Raw genomic sequence first — 17,904 nt, forward strand, 5'->3', positions numbered from 1 at the left:
ACAGAGAGAAGAATGATAGTTTTTCAATGTAAAGTGAATTGGAGCCGGAAGCGCCATATTTGTTTATTTCAGTGACGCACGAGCTCATTGGTCATCTATAAATTTGCCACAAAATTAAATTTCTCTCACCTCAGATGAACAGAGCTTGGTGCTTCACTCATTGATTCTTAGGTTAGGTTGCTTTATTCGTACCCGTAGGTAAATTTGCTTTGCAGATTTAAGAGACAGGTTCCACATTTCACATTTCATTCATCCACAAAACACACATAAAAACACGATAAAATGTTACAATAAAGTGTTACAGTGCTCCAGTGCAGAATGGTTTGTTCCATAAACAACCAATTAAAATCATCCAACACACTTGTCTAAAATCACAATAAATAAATCTTAGATATGTTAAAAACACACAATCTTAAATAAATAGATTACAATTTATTCAAAAGTAATTCTTCAGAAATTCGTGATGTTTTTCAGTCAATTCAGTTCAAATTTTTTTCCCTTTCTTTTTACCTCATAAACAGTCGTATTCGTTTTGATATGTCAATTTAATTTAATGAACTTTATAGACTATGGACTGGTTGCCTTGTATAATTTTTGGATCCTGTTTTGTATATTTTTTGGATCCATTTTTAACTATGGACCGAAAGATATTTGTGTCTGAAAGATTTAATTAATTAAAATAATCACGCCCATCTAAACACAGGGAAATTCAGAGGTGACCAAACTCGTGTCTTCATAAAATACTGGAAAAGTGAGTATTCTGGAACACAGGCAAGATAATTACAGCCTTACAGAACAACTCAAAGGTTACTCTAGGACCTCTGTAATTCTCCGCTACATTTTCTATCAAACAACTAAATTTTAAAACCTCCCAAATTGTCCTTGTGTCCTTGCCTAAATCCTTCTTTTTGCTGTTACACTTATTTGCTGAGGAGGCACAGGGCCAGACAGAGGCCGCTGTGAAACAGGATTTGACCCCGTGTTGTTTACACGCGGTGCCGTAAGCTAATGTTGGCCTAATGCAGTGCTAATGTAGCGGAGCAGCGTGACCGGGGCCTGTCTCTCCCCTCACTGTACGCCGTAAACTTCTTTTGTTCGTTTTAAATCCAGTTTTTGATGCTGGTCCTTTAAGATTTGGTTGCGTGAGAGACCGTCCCTCAGGGCTGCTGTGTTAATCCAGAATTGGGAGATTACTCGAGTGCAGATTTAATGCCTCTGCTGTGCTCTGTGGTGGTGCTGGTTTACATACAGGCCACTGGAAAAAGCCTTTAGTTCCACTGGGGCACTTTTCATCATTTTGACTTCACATAATCCAATAACATGGTAGATATGACCAACAACTGATCTTTTGGCTGAGGCAACACTGCTGGCTTTTAACAGTTTTTAACTTTTTTTTTTTGTTTGTTTGTTTTTTTTCACCTAAATGAACAAAGGCTGCATTCAGACTGCAGCCTGAAGTGACCCAAATCAGATTTTTTGGCTTCTATGTGACCTGTATCCGATCTTTTAATGACACAGATCCGCTTTTTTCAAATGCGACCCAGGCCACTTGGATATGTGCGACTTCATTGTGAACGGCCAAAGTGCATTCATCCACCTACACGTTATCAACAAGCCACAAACGTCACTATTCTGCGCTGAAGTAGGTGAAAATTGTTAATGAACTCCGTGTCACTGAAGTGAAGCACATCACCACTCACCACTCTTGGCTACGTCTCCACATCCACACGTTCCTTTCAACGGACGTCGCTGCCGCTGCCCCACAAAACACCACGGCCAAAAACCTCGTCCTTCTCCTTCTCAATCTCCTCCTTAAAACAAGTAAGTTGTTCATGTTCTGGCTCCGGTACGAGAGGAACTTTAAAATCTCCAGGTGCTCAATGCTGCGTCCATGTTTGGACAACTTCCGTAAACACAGAGCACGCTCGCTGTGGTTGACGTCGTCGTGTCTCCAGTGCACATGCGGGACACTTTCAGGCCGTTTAACGTTCACACTGGAGTCACATACAAGTCACATTTAATTGGGAATGTGAACGACCTCGCAAAAAAACATCGGATTTCACAAAAAAATCGGAATTGAGCATTAAGCCCTGCAGTCTGAACGTAGCCTAAGATTCCATGAAGCATCCCCTCCTTTTTATGGATCATCATCAAAATTGTGCCTTATGTCAGTTCTGTTTCAGACCAAAATGTGGGTTAATGAGGTTATGATAGTAAAGAATTTAAATATTTGCGCCGAAAATACTATTTATAAGACTATTTACTGTTACTGTTAAGGAAACCCAATGATGAAACCAATGATTGGTCTGAAGGCTGCATTTGGCCCCCAGGCCATAATTTGGACTACTGTGCTCTAATCTAAACTAAATTCTGAAACTCAGGTAGTCAACAGAAATCAGCCTATATTTGTTAGCTTATACACCCAGTCACCTTGCAGACATTTGAAGTGATACTGGGGGAGTCCAGTAGTCAGACTGGTGCCACCTAGTTCCTCCGCTCAATTTCATTTCTCTCCAGCCACTAGGTCAGGAATCTGAATACACTAGATGGTTTGCAAGAACTCTGGAAGTTGTAGACCGCGTGTAGGCCAATCAGCGAAGAGCTGTGAAGCCATGACGTCAAACTCAAGCGTCTGTCTGGGTCCTTTTGTGGTGCAGCACAACAGTAAACAAAACGTCGAGATGGATGTAGACGAAGACAAACATTCTGTGTTGGCAACGATTCCCGAGATCGAGGATTTAAAGCCGGAACAAAGAGAATGTTTGGTGAATTTTATCAAGAGGAAAGACATTATTGCCCTTCTTCCTACAGGATTTGGCGCATTACATACATCACGACCAAACAGCAGCGACTGGTTAAATTAAAAACAAACGAATCCTAATGCTGTGAGGTCAGACAGTTTCCACAGAGTGAAACTGGCTGATGAATCAGGCTACGAATCCCAACCAAGTTAGCCATTTATTTCATGTCCCACATACTGCACACCAACCTGGTTCATGTGAAAGTCGGTGTAATGACAAATTGCGTGGTCAATGAAACAACTTGAGACACATTTGGCTGAATCTTATACAAAGCTACTGTTTGTTGGCTATAGATGGTTTCATTCAGCTAACTTTGCAAACCTTTCTTCCAATGTTTTTCTGACTTTAAGCTTTCCTCTTGCACATCTCAATATTTCTTGCAGGAGTTATTTTTATTCTTGTGAGAGTTTGGGAGCGGAGTGCTCTCTGTCGTCTCCAGGTGCTTCTCACTAATGGTTCCTCTGCACTGCTCCTGTCACGAATCTGTGCAAAATCACAGAAATGGAGTGAATACAGATCTCCACGTGCAGGCCCCGAGCTGAGGCTGGAGAAAGACGACTAAAAGCTTTAAAACACCGGACATGGGGAACTGTACAGCCTCTTGTGAAGACTTACTGGGTAATTTTAGATATGGGGGAAGATTTGGAGACTTCTATTAAAGGCTGAAGATATTAAACCTCAGAGTTTTTTGTGTCTCTGGAACTAAAGATATTTCATTTCGTAGGAACTAGTATTGGAATAATTGCAGGCAGTTTGGTGAATTGAATCTAGGCTTGGGTATTGTTAACCATTCTGTGTGGAGCACTATTGAAGAACACATTTTTAGGAATTGATTTTAAAGGGCCCATATATCAACTATATTATCAATATCATCAAAAACATACCTGGATTTGTATTTTTCTTTCTTTGTGAGCTTTAACATGGGTTTAAGCTCACAAGAGTCAATTTTGCACGATATAGGACCTTTAATTAAAGAAAATTACAATGAATAAGTAGATAAGATATGTGACGATATCCAAATCTCACGGTACGATATTATCACGATATTCATTTCACGGTACAATATTTATTGCGATATTTTAGACAGGATACTTTTTGCATTTAAAATACCTTGACAAGACTTGAGGTGCGAATCATTACCATCATAATCCCAAGAATTAAAGTAAAAAACGTCTTTCTTCATGTTGTCTGCGCTGAAATGAATCATGGGATATGTAGTTTCCTATGTTTTTAGCTGTTGCTACTGTAAAATAATGCATTTAACCAAAGGAACTTGTAATTCGATATATTGTGACAGCTCTCGATATGACTGTGAGACTTTTGACGATGCGATACCACTTTATTTGGTTATTGTTACATCTGTATCAATAATAATTGAATAATAATAAGACTAATATTGGACACAGAGCCACCTGCTACATTCAGCTGTGGAAACATTGATATAGTTGTTTCCTAAGAGGTTAGAAGCCTCTTATTGCTTTGCATGTTTTCTATATTGTTTGTTTGTTTGTTTTTTACTCTAGACCACAAGTCTGCAATAAAGATATCTGTCTAAGTAATATGTAGTAAGTAATAATTATTATGAATTACAGGCCTATGGATTGTGTTGGTCTTTAGATAAATGATAACAGATGACGTTAAGTTCAGGGAATGCTAAGAGATTTGATTTGACTGTGGAATGTAATTTGTTTTCACATTTATTGATTTAAAAAATAAGATGCCTCAGACAAATTTTTCTTGGCCCTCAGGCTTCCAAGTGAATTGACCCAAATTACCTTGCATCAATTAAAAATGAACTTTTTACTGCAAGTTTTTTGAAAATCTATCTTGATTAAAAACTAAAATGTAATATTTAGTGTGTTGTTTTAAAGATCTTAGTATGATTAACGTCTGATGGCTCATTCTAACGTGTTAAACATGCACATATTTCAATTATTCACTGTACTGAGCATCAGTCTACAGCCCTCGATCGGCCCTCTGCTTCATCTGTGTTTAGATATGTGGCCCTTGATGAAAAAAAGTTTGCACACCCCTATTCTAGACCAGGCATCTCCAACCTGTAGCTCCACCTCCTTTCAAGTAACTCACCAGGGAATTTCTGAATTACACATATTGTCCTGAATAACTCGGATTTGATGAATTAAATGCCCATTGCCCAACATATTTTACCCAAAACATGCTACATAAGTCTCCAGGAAAAACAGTTGATAGCCGAGGTCAGTTATATACAATCAACCAATCAATGAATCTGCCCAGGGACGACAGGTGGAAATTATCACTGATGCTACAGCAGGGGTGTCAAACTCATATTGTTCCGGGGGCCGTATCCAACCGACTTTGATCCCAAAGGGGCCGGATCAGAAAACTCATGTCATATAAACCCCGAAAATAACAATAAGTTCAAATATTTGTGCAGAGAAACGCAAATCTATTACAGAAATCTTTTTTAATTGATGAACTCTTTCTTATTATAATATTATAATATTATGAACAACCTGAAACTTTAAGAAAAATTCAATTTCAACACAAAGTTTTAACATGAACTTGTATGCAAACAGGAATAAGTAAATTTTTCTTGGAAAATCCTGCACTCGGCTCCACTTTTCTCATGTTGGACATTTTTCTGATGATGGTGTCACGGTCAACAGTCAAAAACGATCGTCCTCCTTTAAGAGCGTTTGGAAAGAGACAAGTCTTCATTTGTGCTGCTCTGGTGGGAGGGGCCACGTACAGAGACGCTGGAGACGCTGCTGTGATAAACACCACAGAAAATTACCAATATTTTAATAGAAAATATAATTAAAATATTTTAGTAGAAAATCACCCAAGGGCCACATTAAAGGTCTTGGAGGGCCGGATCTGGCCCCCGGGCCTTACATTTGACACCTGTGTGCTACAGCCTGGTACAATGCATCTCTCCAGTTAAGGTTAATGTAAAAATTGTGCACTGTCCCTGTCTCAAATAAATAAATAAATAAATACATAAATGATTATAAACTGTAAAACTATAATTTTAATGGCTGACTTTGTGCACTCTGAAATACATAATGCTTTAGGAGACCCCTGTTCTAGACCTTTTTATTTGGATTTAAATTGTCCGTCTGTATATCCACTCGCATACTTTGTTGTGGATAGTTGTGTGTAAGGCTGATACGTAAGATCAAGGGGGTGACAGTTGCTCAGGTGGTCTAATGTTTATCCTCAGATCTGAAGATTGACGCTTCAAAGCTCAATGTTTAGGTCAAGAGCGGAATTCGATTAGATTGATTAGATCCACTGGCCCACAGGTTGGCGATGCGACTCCAGCCCCCACGGTTGAATTCTGCTGCTGTGTCACTCGTCTCCAGTGTCTGTGTACGAATGTGTGTGTGAATGATTTAAAAGCACCTTGAATTTGGAAAGTGCTGTATAAAAATGTGACCAAGATAGCAGAAACTGTGACCTGCATGGACACTCCCTCAGTTTATTGATCTTTATTCAACCCGGACAGTCCCACTGGGGTTCAGAACTCCTTTGTCCTAGAGGGGCCAATGCACGATTGTATAAATATATTTTAGCGGCTACATTTGTCTTTAAGCCCTTGACCTGAACATAAAAGCTGGCTACAGTTAGGCTAGTCCCGATAATTACTATATTGACTTATCGCGTAATATATGTTACTTGGAGCAGTTATTTTCGTGGGGACATTTTCTTTATGTGAGACAGGAACGTTTTGCTTTTTTTTTTTTTTTTTTTGCTGTTATACATCTCCTCTATTACTCATTATGTCACTGCAAACTATTAAAGCTATCATACTACTACATGTTATCACTTTGCCTGGCTTATGGTTGCTAGGAATGTTCCACGGTGTTGCATTAAACTTATCAAATATGTATTCAATTAGTTGTGTTTTCATTGCTCAAAAATACATTGAAAAACATGCACTCGTACATGGGGTTGGGCTTGTTTCTCCGCAGATCTGACACACTGTCACGTCCCCTTTGCTAGGGGAGAAAGGGAAGTAACAATAAAACCAGGATGTTAAAGGTTTAACTAAAAATTGTGCATTTATTATTTACAGTGTAGGGGAAGAACAAAAAAAAAGAAAACTGGCAATTGAGGAGAAAATAAATAGGAATTAAACTAAATAATCTAATAAACTAAAGAGCTCTAACTAAGTACAATGTAACAAATCTAACTCAAGTTGTACTGCGAACAAAAAGGTGTCTCAAAAACTAACGAAGGCAACAGGCGGCAACAAAACACAAAATGAGACAACCCAAAACATCAAACAAAAGGGCGAGCTGGCCGCAGGGATCCAGCCGCGGAAGATGGTCCTTTTTAAACCCCCGCTACCACAGGTGGCATCCGCGGATTGGTGGGAGCGGAGGGGTGAACGGCCAATCGTCGACGCGCTGCGACGTCGGCCTCCGTCCCGCGTCTGGTCCTCCTGCACATCCAGGTCCAGGGCTCGCGGACTCAGCGCATCATGCACACACAAAAGCAAATACAGAAGAACGGGAGCACTCTAAACAAATATCAAAGGCCTGTAACACCCATAATGTGGCCAGCTTGTCTCCATGGAGATAGAAAAGTATAATGCCAAACTGTGGAACATTCAGGCAGGGCAACAACATATTCATCAATACATGTTATTCATTTATTGCAGCTTTTTAGGAAATATTCCTCCTTGATTTATTTGATTTAGTGGCCTGATTTTGTTTCAGTTTTCTTGTTTATTCTCTACGTTTTCATCAGCAACACATCGTACTTCAGAATTTGTTATCGTGACAGGCCGAGCTACAGAAAGTCTCAGCATAGATCTTGTCCAGCCCATTTAGCTGTAAACACATATAGATTGTAACTGAGTGTCCATCAAACCTTAAAGCCCTTATTATTTATACATGTCTCTCCTCCTCCAGCTTCACTCGACAATAAAACATTGATACACTTCTTCAGAGCTCACAAATGGGGTTTATTTTTGCCTCTGATGCCCTCCCTGAAAACAATGCTTTTATAAGGAATGCTTCTCTTTGTGTTTTGGTTTCTCTCTCTTCTCACTTAACTTGGACAATGCAGTAGTACAGGGGTGTCAAACTCATTTTGGTTCGGGGCCGTATCCAACCGACTTTGATCCCAAAGGGGCCGGATCAGAAAACTCATGTCATATAAACCCCAAAAATAACAATAAGTTCAAATATTTGTGCAGAGAAACGCAAATCTATTACAGAAATCTTTTTTAATTGATGAACTCTTTCTTATTATAATATTATGAACAACCTGAAACTTTAAGATAAATTCTATTTCAACACAATGTTTTAACATGAACTTGTTTGCAAACAGGAATAAGTCAATTTTTCTTGGAAAATCCTGCACTCGGCTCCACTTTTCTCATGTTGGACATTTTTCTGATGAGGGTGTCACGGTCAACAGTCAAAACGATCGTCCTTTAAGAGCGTTTGGAAAGAGACAAGTCTTCATTTGTGCTGCTCTGGTGGGAGGGGCCACGTACAGAGACGCTGGAGACGCTGCTGTGATAAACACCACAGAAAATTACCAATATTTTAATAGAAAATATAATTAAAATATTTTAGTAGAAAATCACCCAAGGGCCACATTAAAGGTCTTGGAGGGCCGGATCTGGCCCCCGGGCCTTACGTTTGACACCTGTGCAGTAGAGGGTTTACTACACATTTGGGCAAGTCTGAACTTCACCTGAGAGTCACTGGGAAAATAACAACAATTAAACAACAATACCATACCTAAACTATAAGGAAAACTTTGTTCGTAATGTACCTGATTTTTACCGTCTTAAAAACATGGATAGCAGAACTCGTTCACTCTGAGTGGTTTGTAGTGATCCAAAGTTATTCCTCAATTTCTCATTCTGAACATTTTATTTATCGCAGTGAGTTTTGTTGTCACAGTAAAGCTCACAACAACTGTCCGCTTCCTTGTCTGACTATAAAATGTGGTGAAGAACTGTTTCAGATTCAGTTAAAAGGTCCTACTGTAGACATCCTTGACTCTTGTGAGCTTTAAACCATGTTATAATGTTGTTACCTCATCAAAAACAGACCTGGAGTTGTGTTTTGTTTCATTCACACATGTCTGAGTAATCTTTTATTTTTGGTCTGTCTAGATCTCCAAATCTCAAAATGCTCATAAAGCAATAGTTTTTGAAGTTAACAGCTGCCATTTACCTTACAGTTACTGTTTCAGTGAGTGGTAATTAGATTACAGTTACTTTGTTGAAATAAATGGATTACACGGTGGTATTTTCCTGTTTTCACATTTTGAGCTATTCGTTTTGTTTAGTTTTTTTCCTTCAGTAATTCCACTCATTGCCAAACACTAAACCAGGTCTAAAACCAGGTCTAAACCAGGACTAAAACATGACTAAAACCAGGTCTAAACCAGGTCTAAACCAGGTCTAAACCAGGTCTAAAACCAGGACTAAAACAGGTCTAAACCAGGTCTAAACCAGGTCTAAACCAGGTCTAAAACCAGGACTAAAACATGACTAAAACCAGGACTAAAACATGACTAAAACCAGGTCTAAACCAGGTCTAAACCAGGTCTAAACCAGGTCTAAACCAGGTCTAAAACCAGGTCTAAAACAGGACTAAAACCAGTTCTAAACCAGGTCTAAATCAGGTCTAAACCAGGTCTAAAACCAGGTCTAAACCAGGTCTAAAACCAGGTCTAAAACCAGGACTAAAACCAGGACTAAAACAGGTCTAAACCAGGTCTAAATCAGGTCTAAACCAGGTCTAAAACCAGGTCTAAACCAGGTCTAAACCAGGTCTAAAACCAGGTCTAAAACCAGGACTAAAACAGGACTAAAACCAGTTCTAAACCAGGACTAAACCAGGTCTAAACTCAGGTCCAAACCAGGCCTAAAACAGGATTTAACATGGATCATGTCTCCTCCTCTTCTATCAATAATATTTTTAATATGTTTAAGTAAAGTCTGGACTTTTCATTTTCTTCTAGCAGAAAAAAACTTCTTATGTGAAGATTTCCTCGTCTTTGCTTCTCTACAGTAAATCAAGTAATCCAAAGTATTCAGATTACATTACTCACTTTAAGTAATTTAATGGATTCTGTTACAAACTACATTTTGAGGCATGTAATCTGTAATCTGTAGGGGAATACATTTTAAAAGTCACCTTCCCAACACTGATTATAACAGATTAGAAAATAGCGTAATATGGGCCCTTTAAGAGGTGGAAAGGTGGTAAATAAAGAAATAAACCAGTATTTCAGTCAAATATTCTGCCGCATGCGTGAAGTTTGAGAGAAGAACTCCGCCTAAATATGCAGGGTTTGTGCGAATGAAACAAAACACAACTCCAGGTCTGTTTTTGATGAGGAAACAACATTGATAACAGATCGGAAAATAGTGTAATATGGACACTTAGATCTGGGCTATGAAAAGTTCGACCCATGATGCTGATATTTTCTTTTTATTCCATCTAAATGTTACATACAAACTGCACAGAAAACCTTCACTCCGAGCATTCGCAATCTTCAACCGCCGCACTGCTCCATCCCTCTACCCTTTCTTTAATAACCTCTGGACTCTCCTCTCACCCCGGCTTTCTCCTTGTAACCTTTCCTAGCCTCCTTTCCTCAGCCTCTCACTCTTCTCGCCCCAGTGGCTCAGCTTGGATTCGTCTCCTCGTGTGCGGCGTTCGGAGACGATTTGAAAATGTGTCTGCGCAAATTGCTTCTCAGAAAACATCTCTCGTGGCTGTGGCGGTGCGGTTTGGTTTATGGCGGGCGTACTTATATTTGTCATGTTTTTGTTATGAGTGTAGCGTTCGAGGAGGTTACAGCCCGCTAAGATTCATTTTGTTCCACGCAGAGAAGCTTTGTGCCCTGAATGTGTGAGTAATAAGAGGAAACAGGAGAGAGGGATTATGGGAATGATTTGACATCGCCTGAAGATTTCCTCATTCTGAACCGGTTGTAGCGTGGATACTGATTTAGTCTTACAACAGAATCCTAATCATACCTCTACATGCGTGTCCTCGGCAGTGTTGGGAGTAACGCGTTATAAAAGTAACGAATTACAGTAATGCATTACTTTTTGCTGTAACGCAGTAATGTGGCATTACAGGGGAAAAAATAGTAATATTTTACTCGGTACAAATGTGAGTAACGCGCGTTACAATGTTTTTTAACCTGGATTGAAGTGGTGGGTTTTTCTTCATACAAATTCACTAAAATCACCTCGATATCAGCAGCGGTGAAACGCCGGAGACGCGGCCGCATAGACCTTCAGGTAACCGCGGGCGAAAGGACTGACAAAGAACTCCACGCTGTTTAGACCTGGTTTAGACCTGGGTCAGTTCTGGTTTAGACCTGGTTTACACTCGTCCCTCCCTCTATCGCAGTTCACTTTTCGCGGTCTCGCTGTTTCGCGGTCTCGCTGTTTCGCAGATTTTTTTTTTTTGTGTGCAATTTTGCATGCCCTTTTTTTTTTTTTTTACATTGTATGAATGCGTATTGTGTTCCTCCCGCTGCGTCCTGACTGGCCAAGGACTCCTGTCTCCTGTACAGTACAGAATGTGTTCAGCTGCCAAATTTAAATACATGTTCAGTCTCTAGCAGTGTGATTCTGAAGTGCTGTACGGTTGCAAGTTTTCTCCCCGACGAAACCCACAACGTCACCGACAAAGGCTCCTGCACTCGCACCCAAAAGACAGAGGAAGATGCAAACCATCACACAAAAAGTTGGACTTCTGGACACGCTGAAGGAAGGTAGAAGTTACGCGCTGTAACAGACTCTTGCACCGGCTCGGGTCCCTGCAAATAGTTGCTGAAATCAGGACCATGAGCCCGAGCAGCAGGGTCCATAAAGAGCGATCGGGTGACAGCCGCTCTTACCTCCGTGAGGTGTGGAGCAGAGCCGCTCCTTTCTCCTGCGTCACCTTCGAGCCCGTCTGACAGTGAGTCCTGTTTTAGTCCTAGTTCAGTTCTGGTTTAGTTCTAGTTCAGTTCTGGTTTAGTCCTAGTTCAGTTCTGGTTTAGTCCTAGTTCAGTTCTGGTTTAGTCCTGGTTTAGACCTGGTTTAGTCCTGGTTTAGACCTGGTTTAGTCCTGGTTCAGTCCATATACAGCGCAAAAGTTATTTTGGTGAGAGTAACTTAAAGTAATGCAATAGTAATGTAATGTCTTACATTTTAAATGCAGTAATATTGTAATGTAACAAATTACTTTGAAATGACAGTAATAGGTAATAAATAACACATTACAGTTTCAAAGTAACTTGCCCAACAGTGGTCCTTGGTGAAAAAATGTTTCAAATATTTACCTCTAAGTAGTCTTCTCTTAAAAATCCAGAACGCTCCAATGTTATAAAAGTTAAAAGTTAAAGCTGCATTGTTTAACTTTTCTCGTGGAGGGTCCGTCAAATGTTTTTCTTCACGGAGATGTTGTTGCTTTGTCTGGAATGTTTCACAGTGTGGCATTAAACCTTTCTATCTTCGTGGAGACCAAACCAGACCAAGTTACAGGTCAGATCTGTGGAGAGGTGGAGAGCTATAAAACCACCTGTAACTGAGTAAAAGTAGAGCTGTTTAGAAACAAAAAGATGACGGACCTCCAACCAAAAAGTTACCTAGTGCACCTTTAAGTTTTGCTGTCTCAATGTAATGCTAACCACTAGCATTCTAACAACACACTTCCTGATTCTTGGAGGATAAAACGCTTTATAATTAGATGCAAACAGCAAATAGAGATGAAGAGCTGCTTATACAATATATCTGTACTGGGGTAAAAAACAAAAAAAAAACATGGTTGGTGGAAGTGATTTTGTGTGAAGTGAGAGATGGACGACTGTTCCTGAATTTTAAATATTTCTTAATGATGTTTTTTAGATGTAAAGTTGTCTGGTTAGAATGTTCACGCCATAAATTCTTTGGATAGTACAAAAAAATTAAAAAATAAATAACTGGGGTGAAACTAATTTTGCTCAACTACACGGAAAGAAATCTGAAGTAGACGTTAGAACACTGCACTCCCACTGGACCTGATGAAAAACAGTGCAGAGCAGGAAACAGTTTGAAAGCTCATTGCGGGCGCGGGCGAGACTAAATATGGGTGTCAAGTAAAATTTTATATTTATAATTTTAATTATATTTTCTATTAAAATATTGGTAATTTTCTGTGGTGTTTATCACAGCAGCGGCTCCAGCGTCTCTGTACGTGGCCCCTCCCACCAGAGCAGCACAAATGAAGACTTGTCTCTTTCCAAACGCTCTTAAAGGACGATCGTTTTGACTGTTGACCGTGACACCCTCATCAGAAAAATGTCCAACATGAGAAAAGCCGAGTGCAGAATTTTCCAAGAAAAATTGACTTATTCCTGTTTGCAAACAAGTTAATGTTAAAACATTGTGTTGAAATATAATTTTTCTTAAAGTTTCAGGTTGTTCATAATATTATAATATTATAATAAGAAAGAGTTCATCAATTAAAAAAGATTTCTGTAATAGATTTGCGTTTCTCTGCACAAATATTTGAACTTATTGTTATTTTTGGGGTTTATATGACATGAGTTTTCTGATCCGGACACTTTGGGATCAAAGTCGGTTGGATACGGCCCCCAGACCAAAATGAGTTTGACACCCCCTGGTCTAAACAAACAGCAAAACTGTAGCGCTGTAACAAAATGATTGAGTAAAATATACCAAAAAATACATGTGGTGATATATCGATACAGAAATCCACGATATCGATACTGTATCATCACATTAAACAATAACATATATGGATGTTTCAATATTTTTGCACACTCCTGCTTGTTAATGATCTACTGCATTGAAAACATGTTTTGCCTCTAGTTTTCCCGCTGTGTTTTCTTCATAGCCGACAGCACAAGCATTTTCACTTTTTTCTCTAACTGCTGTTTACTTCCTGCTTGATGCTTCATGGTTTATGTGAAGTGACCCGCCTCGTCTCCCTCTGATCTGAAATGCGATCTCTGATAATGATTTGCCTGCTATAGATGTCATATTCTGGCACGTACAGCGGTTTACGGGAGCGCACTGGGACATATCTGATTCTGGGTGACCTCTGTGTTTCTTTATGGGCGCTGTTGCATTTATCTTTGTCATTTTGGCCATGTGTCTCCTTCAGGCCTGACCTTCCGAGCCCCGGTCTGTACATTTATCTATGAGGGCTGGTGTCCGGTCAGTGCAGCAGTTTGCAGAAATACTAGACTTGTCACCATAACAAATTCTGAAGCATGATATATTGCCTCAAAGATATACTGCTATAAACGTAATATTGAAACTACTGACACTAGGGACGAGCATTCGATGAAATTTTCTTAATCGATCGTCGGAAGAATTAACGATCCATTATCGATTAATCATTCACGTTTTTATATTAAAATGATCATCATTATTATTACTATCTGCACTACTAATCTGCATAAATAAATTCAACTTTATGACATATAAACCGTAACGACTCTAGAGCCACATCAGCCCGTTTGACATTATAATGTGTTTAATTCAGTTTTGCGCAACTCTCACAGAAACAAAACTTAAAACCGCATCACTAATTTGCATAAACTCAGCGAAGATAAAACTCCAGCTCTTGTGTCGCTGATGTGGTTCAACTTCTGTCGGATTAAAAGACATGACTCAGTGGAATACAGGTTAGTGTGACCATATTTGCGTTTGTCAAAACCAGGACACCGTACGGGGGGAGGGAGGTGGGGACTCGTCATCGGCATTGCGCGACTCTCACCTGGTAAAACTTTTTCCCACTGGACACAGAAACATATGTGCTGCTTTATACACTGTGCACATGGACTCACACTTGTCCCGAACGCAACGGAAAGCGTGGAATTTCTTGTACAAATCATCGTTAAATCCACATTTGTGACTGTTTGTGTCTCGCTCCTTCTGAGTGCAGAGAGACACATGTACACACCTGTTTGGTCACTTTACGCTACACACAGCAACCTACATTCGGTTTGTCGATTAAAATGAACAAAATCGATGAAATTCTTAATGAATCAATTATCGATTAATCATGCCCATACCTAACTGACACAATAAGAAATAAAGCAGGGTATGCAATTTTTTTTAAATACAGTATCATTTAAATAGCCTAAGATACAACATAAACCCCCCCAAAAAACCAAAAAACAACAACCAAAAAAACAATAATTAGTCTTGCAAGTGAGTTTTTCATCCCTTTAAAGTTCAAATCTTACAGTATTACATACAAATGATGGACAGATAGGCAACTTGTATTGTTTTAATTGTCGGTTATGTGTCTATAGACGTAGTTTTTGGCCAGGTCCTGCTTGTAAATCCGAACAAATTCTTAAATGTCATATCATACTCCCAGGTGGCGTCGCAAGAGCCAGTTTCTCGTGTTACTTAAAAGGCATTTATAAGAAATACACAAGAGGAAATCCATGAGTTTTGACCTTATAAGTTCTTTCATGACTACCTCAAAACTCAGGAACAGAAATGTGACCTCGCCCTGTTTCCGGTTACAATTACAGAAGTCATTAAGACGTTAAGATGTCATCTGAAACCCTGCAATTTGAGACAATACGTTAGAATAGAATAATGGATTTCTAAGATGTGTACGTGCTGTTTTGAAGCCTTTACGTTATTCGCAGCATCAGCCACCGTGTAGCGCTGTACTTCTTGTTTAGTCTGTCTAGGTGTGCCACATGTGCATATTTAAGGGCTAAAAGGCCTGATTCACGCTTACGTCACAAACCAGGAAGAACTTTGGAAAGATGCGATGGCAACTTCCGCTGTAATTCCCAACACTGGGTGAAAAAACCCAATGAAATAAATGTAATCAGTGGTAAAATGAAGACTGCATATGTATGTGTGGTTTGAAATAATCTTGAATTTGGTGCCTTCGTCTCTTCTAATCGCTCGGAGTTGTGTGTGTCAGTGGGGAAATGACAAAAACTGATTTATGGGTGCAGTGTTGGGAAGGTGACTTTTAAAATGTAATCCCCTACAGATTACAGATTACATACACCAGAATGTAGTTTGTAACGTAATCCATTCAATTACTTAAAGTGAGTAACGTAATCTGAATACTTTGGATTATTTGATTTGTTGAAGAGAAGCAAAGATGAGGAAATCTTCACATAAGAAGTTTTATCTGCTAAAAGAAAATAAAAAGCCCAGATTTTACTTAACAATATTAAAAATATTATTGATAGAAGAAGAGGAGACACGGTCCGTGCAGCATGATTTAGTCCTGTTAAATCCTGTTTGAGACCTGGTTTAGACCTGGTTTTAGACATGGTTTTAGACCTGGTTTAGACCTGGTTTTAGACCTGGTTTTAGACCTGGTTTAGACCTGGTTTTAGACTGGTTTAGTCCTGGTTTTAGACCTGGTTTTTAGACCTGGTTTTAGACCTGGTTTAGACCTGGGTTAGACCTGGTTTAGACCTGGTTTTAGTCCTGGTTTTAGTCCTGGTTTAGTCCTGGTTTAGACCTGGTTTTTACTGGTTTTAGACCTGGTTTAGACCTGGTTTTAGTCCTGGTTTTAGTCCTTTAGTCCTGGTTTTAGACCTGGTTTAGTCCTCGTTTTAGACCTGGTTTTAGACATGGTTTTAGACCTGGTTTTAGTCCTGGTTTAGTCCTGGTTTAGACCTGGTTTAGTCCTCGTTTTAGACCTGGTTTAGACCTGGTTTAGTCCTGGTTTTAGTCCTGGTTTAGTCCTGGTTTTAGACCTGGTTTAGTCCTGGTTTAGACCTGGTTATGGTTTAACCTGGTTTAGACCTGGTTTTAGTCCTGGTTTAGTCCTGGTTTAGTCCTGGTTTTAGACCTGGTTTAGACCTGGTTTTAGTCCTGGTTTTAGTCCTGGTTTTAGTCCTGGTTTTAGACCTGGTTTAGACCTGGTTTAGACCTGGTTTTAGACATGGTTTAGTGTCTGGCAATGAGTGGAATTACGAAAAAGAAAAAGAAAAAGAAAAAGGGATATAGCTCAAAATGTAAAAACAGAAAAATACCGCTGTGTAATCCATTTATTTCAACAAAGTAACTGTAATCCAATTACCCCTCACTGAAACAGTAACTGTAACTGAATACAGTTACTCATAATTTGTACTCTGATTACGTAACTCTGGTACATGTAATCTGTTACTCCCCGACACTGATGGGTGTAACTGTTGATTAGCTGAACATAAAGAAACACTACAAATGACATTTAGATGAAGAAAACTGGGCCTGGGAAGTTGTTATCTCATGTTTCCAAACGTCTTCCTGGTTTGTGTCTTAAGCGTGAATTTGACTTTGGTCGATGAGATGATGTGTAAAATGGCAGTCGGTGCAAAATAAAAGGATTCTTCACTAATCACATGAGTATGACGCCGTTTATCCACTCGTTCTTTTACCTCTGTTAGTCTAGAAGCCGGTGGCGCAAAAAGAAAGAAAACAACACATTTGTGGCAGTGATGAAAGGAGGAGTTGGAGAGGTTGAGAAGGTGATTGTTCACTCAAGCAGATTGTGCTGAGCGTGAGAGTTATTATGCTGATGTGCACAGCCATGTGACAGGCAGAAACGCTGCTAAATAAGGACCATTGTTAAAGACAGTTTGTGTTTTTTTTCCTTCATGATTATGTGTCATTAGTTTGCAACAGATGCTGCATGTTTGTGCTGTGAATGAATGTTGAATGTGAGTGTTAGACACAACTATACAGCACAAAATATTAAAATAAAAACAAAAAACACTCAAGTTAGAGATGGGTGATCGATATTGGATCCAGTGTTGACAGATATTTGACCTTTTTTCACAGATATCAGTATTGGCTGATACTCAAACACCAACGATTGTTCTGCTGCTGGCCCAGTCTCTGTGCTCATGTGTCAGATTTGTCTTTATGAAGAGACAAATGGAAATAGAAAATCAATTAGGTTTAAAATACGGCTTTATATTTACACAAATATGTAACAAATAATTTTATATTCCAGATAAATACATCTTATTGTTTTTACAGAACACATTTGTGCTCTTTACTTTAATTTAAGATACTAGATTTGTGAGCATTGTTAAGTATTTTAAAACCTAAATATGGGCAAATACACTGTAGCAGCCTAAATATCGGATATCAGTATCGGCT

The 17,904-nt window shown here is 39.2% G+C and overlaps 1 protein-coding gene across 1 annotated transcript in view; it reads left to right on the top strand.

Moving 5' to 3' along the window:
• celsr3 (cadherin, EGF LAG seven-pass G-type receptor 3) overlaps positions 1-17,904 on the top strand; it is a 224,862-nt gene that overhangs the window by 41,187 nt on the left and 165,771 nt on the right.

The sequence above is a fragment of the Boleophthalmus pectinirostris genome, unplaced genomic scaffold (genome assembly GCF_026225935.1).
Source record: "Boleophthalmus pectinirostris isolate CB_2022bp ecotype Guang Dong unplaced genomic scaffold, ASM2622593v1 HiC_scaffold_8, whole genome shotgun sequence".
Classification (NCBI taxonomy): domain Eukaryota; kingdom Metazoa; phylum Chordata; class Actinopteri; order Gobiiformes; family Gobiidae; genus Boleophthalmus; species Boleophthalmus pectinirostris.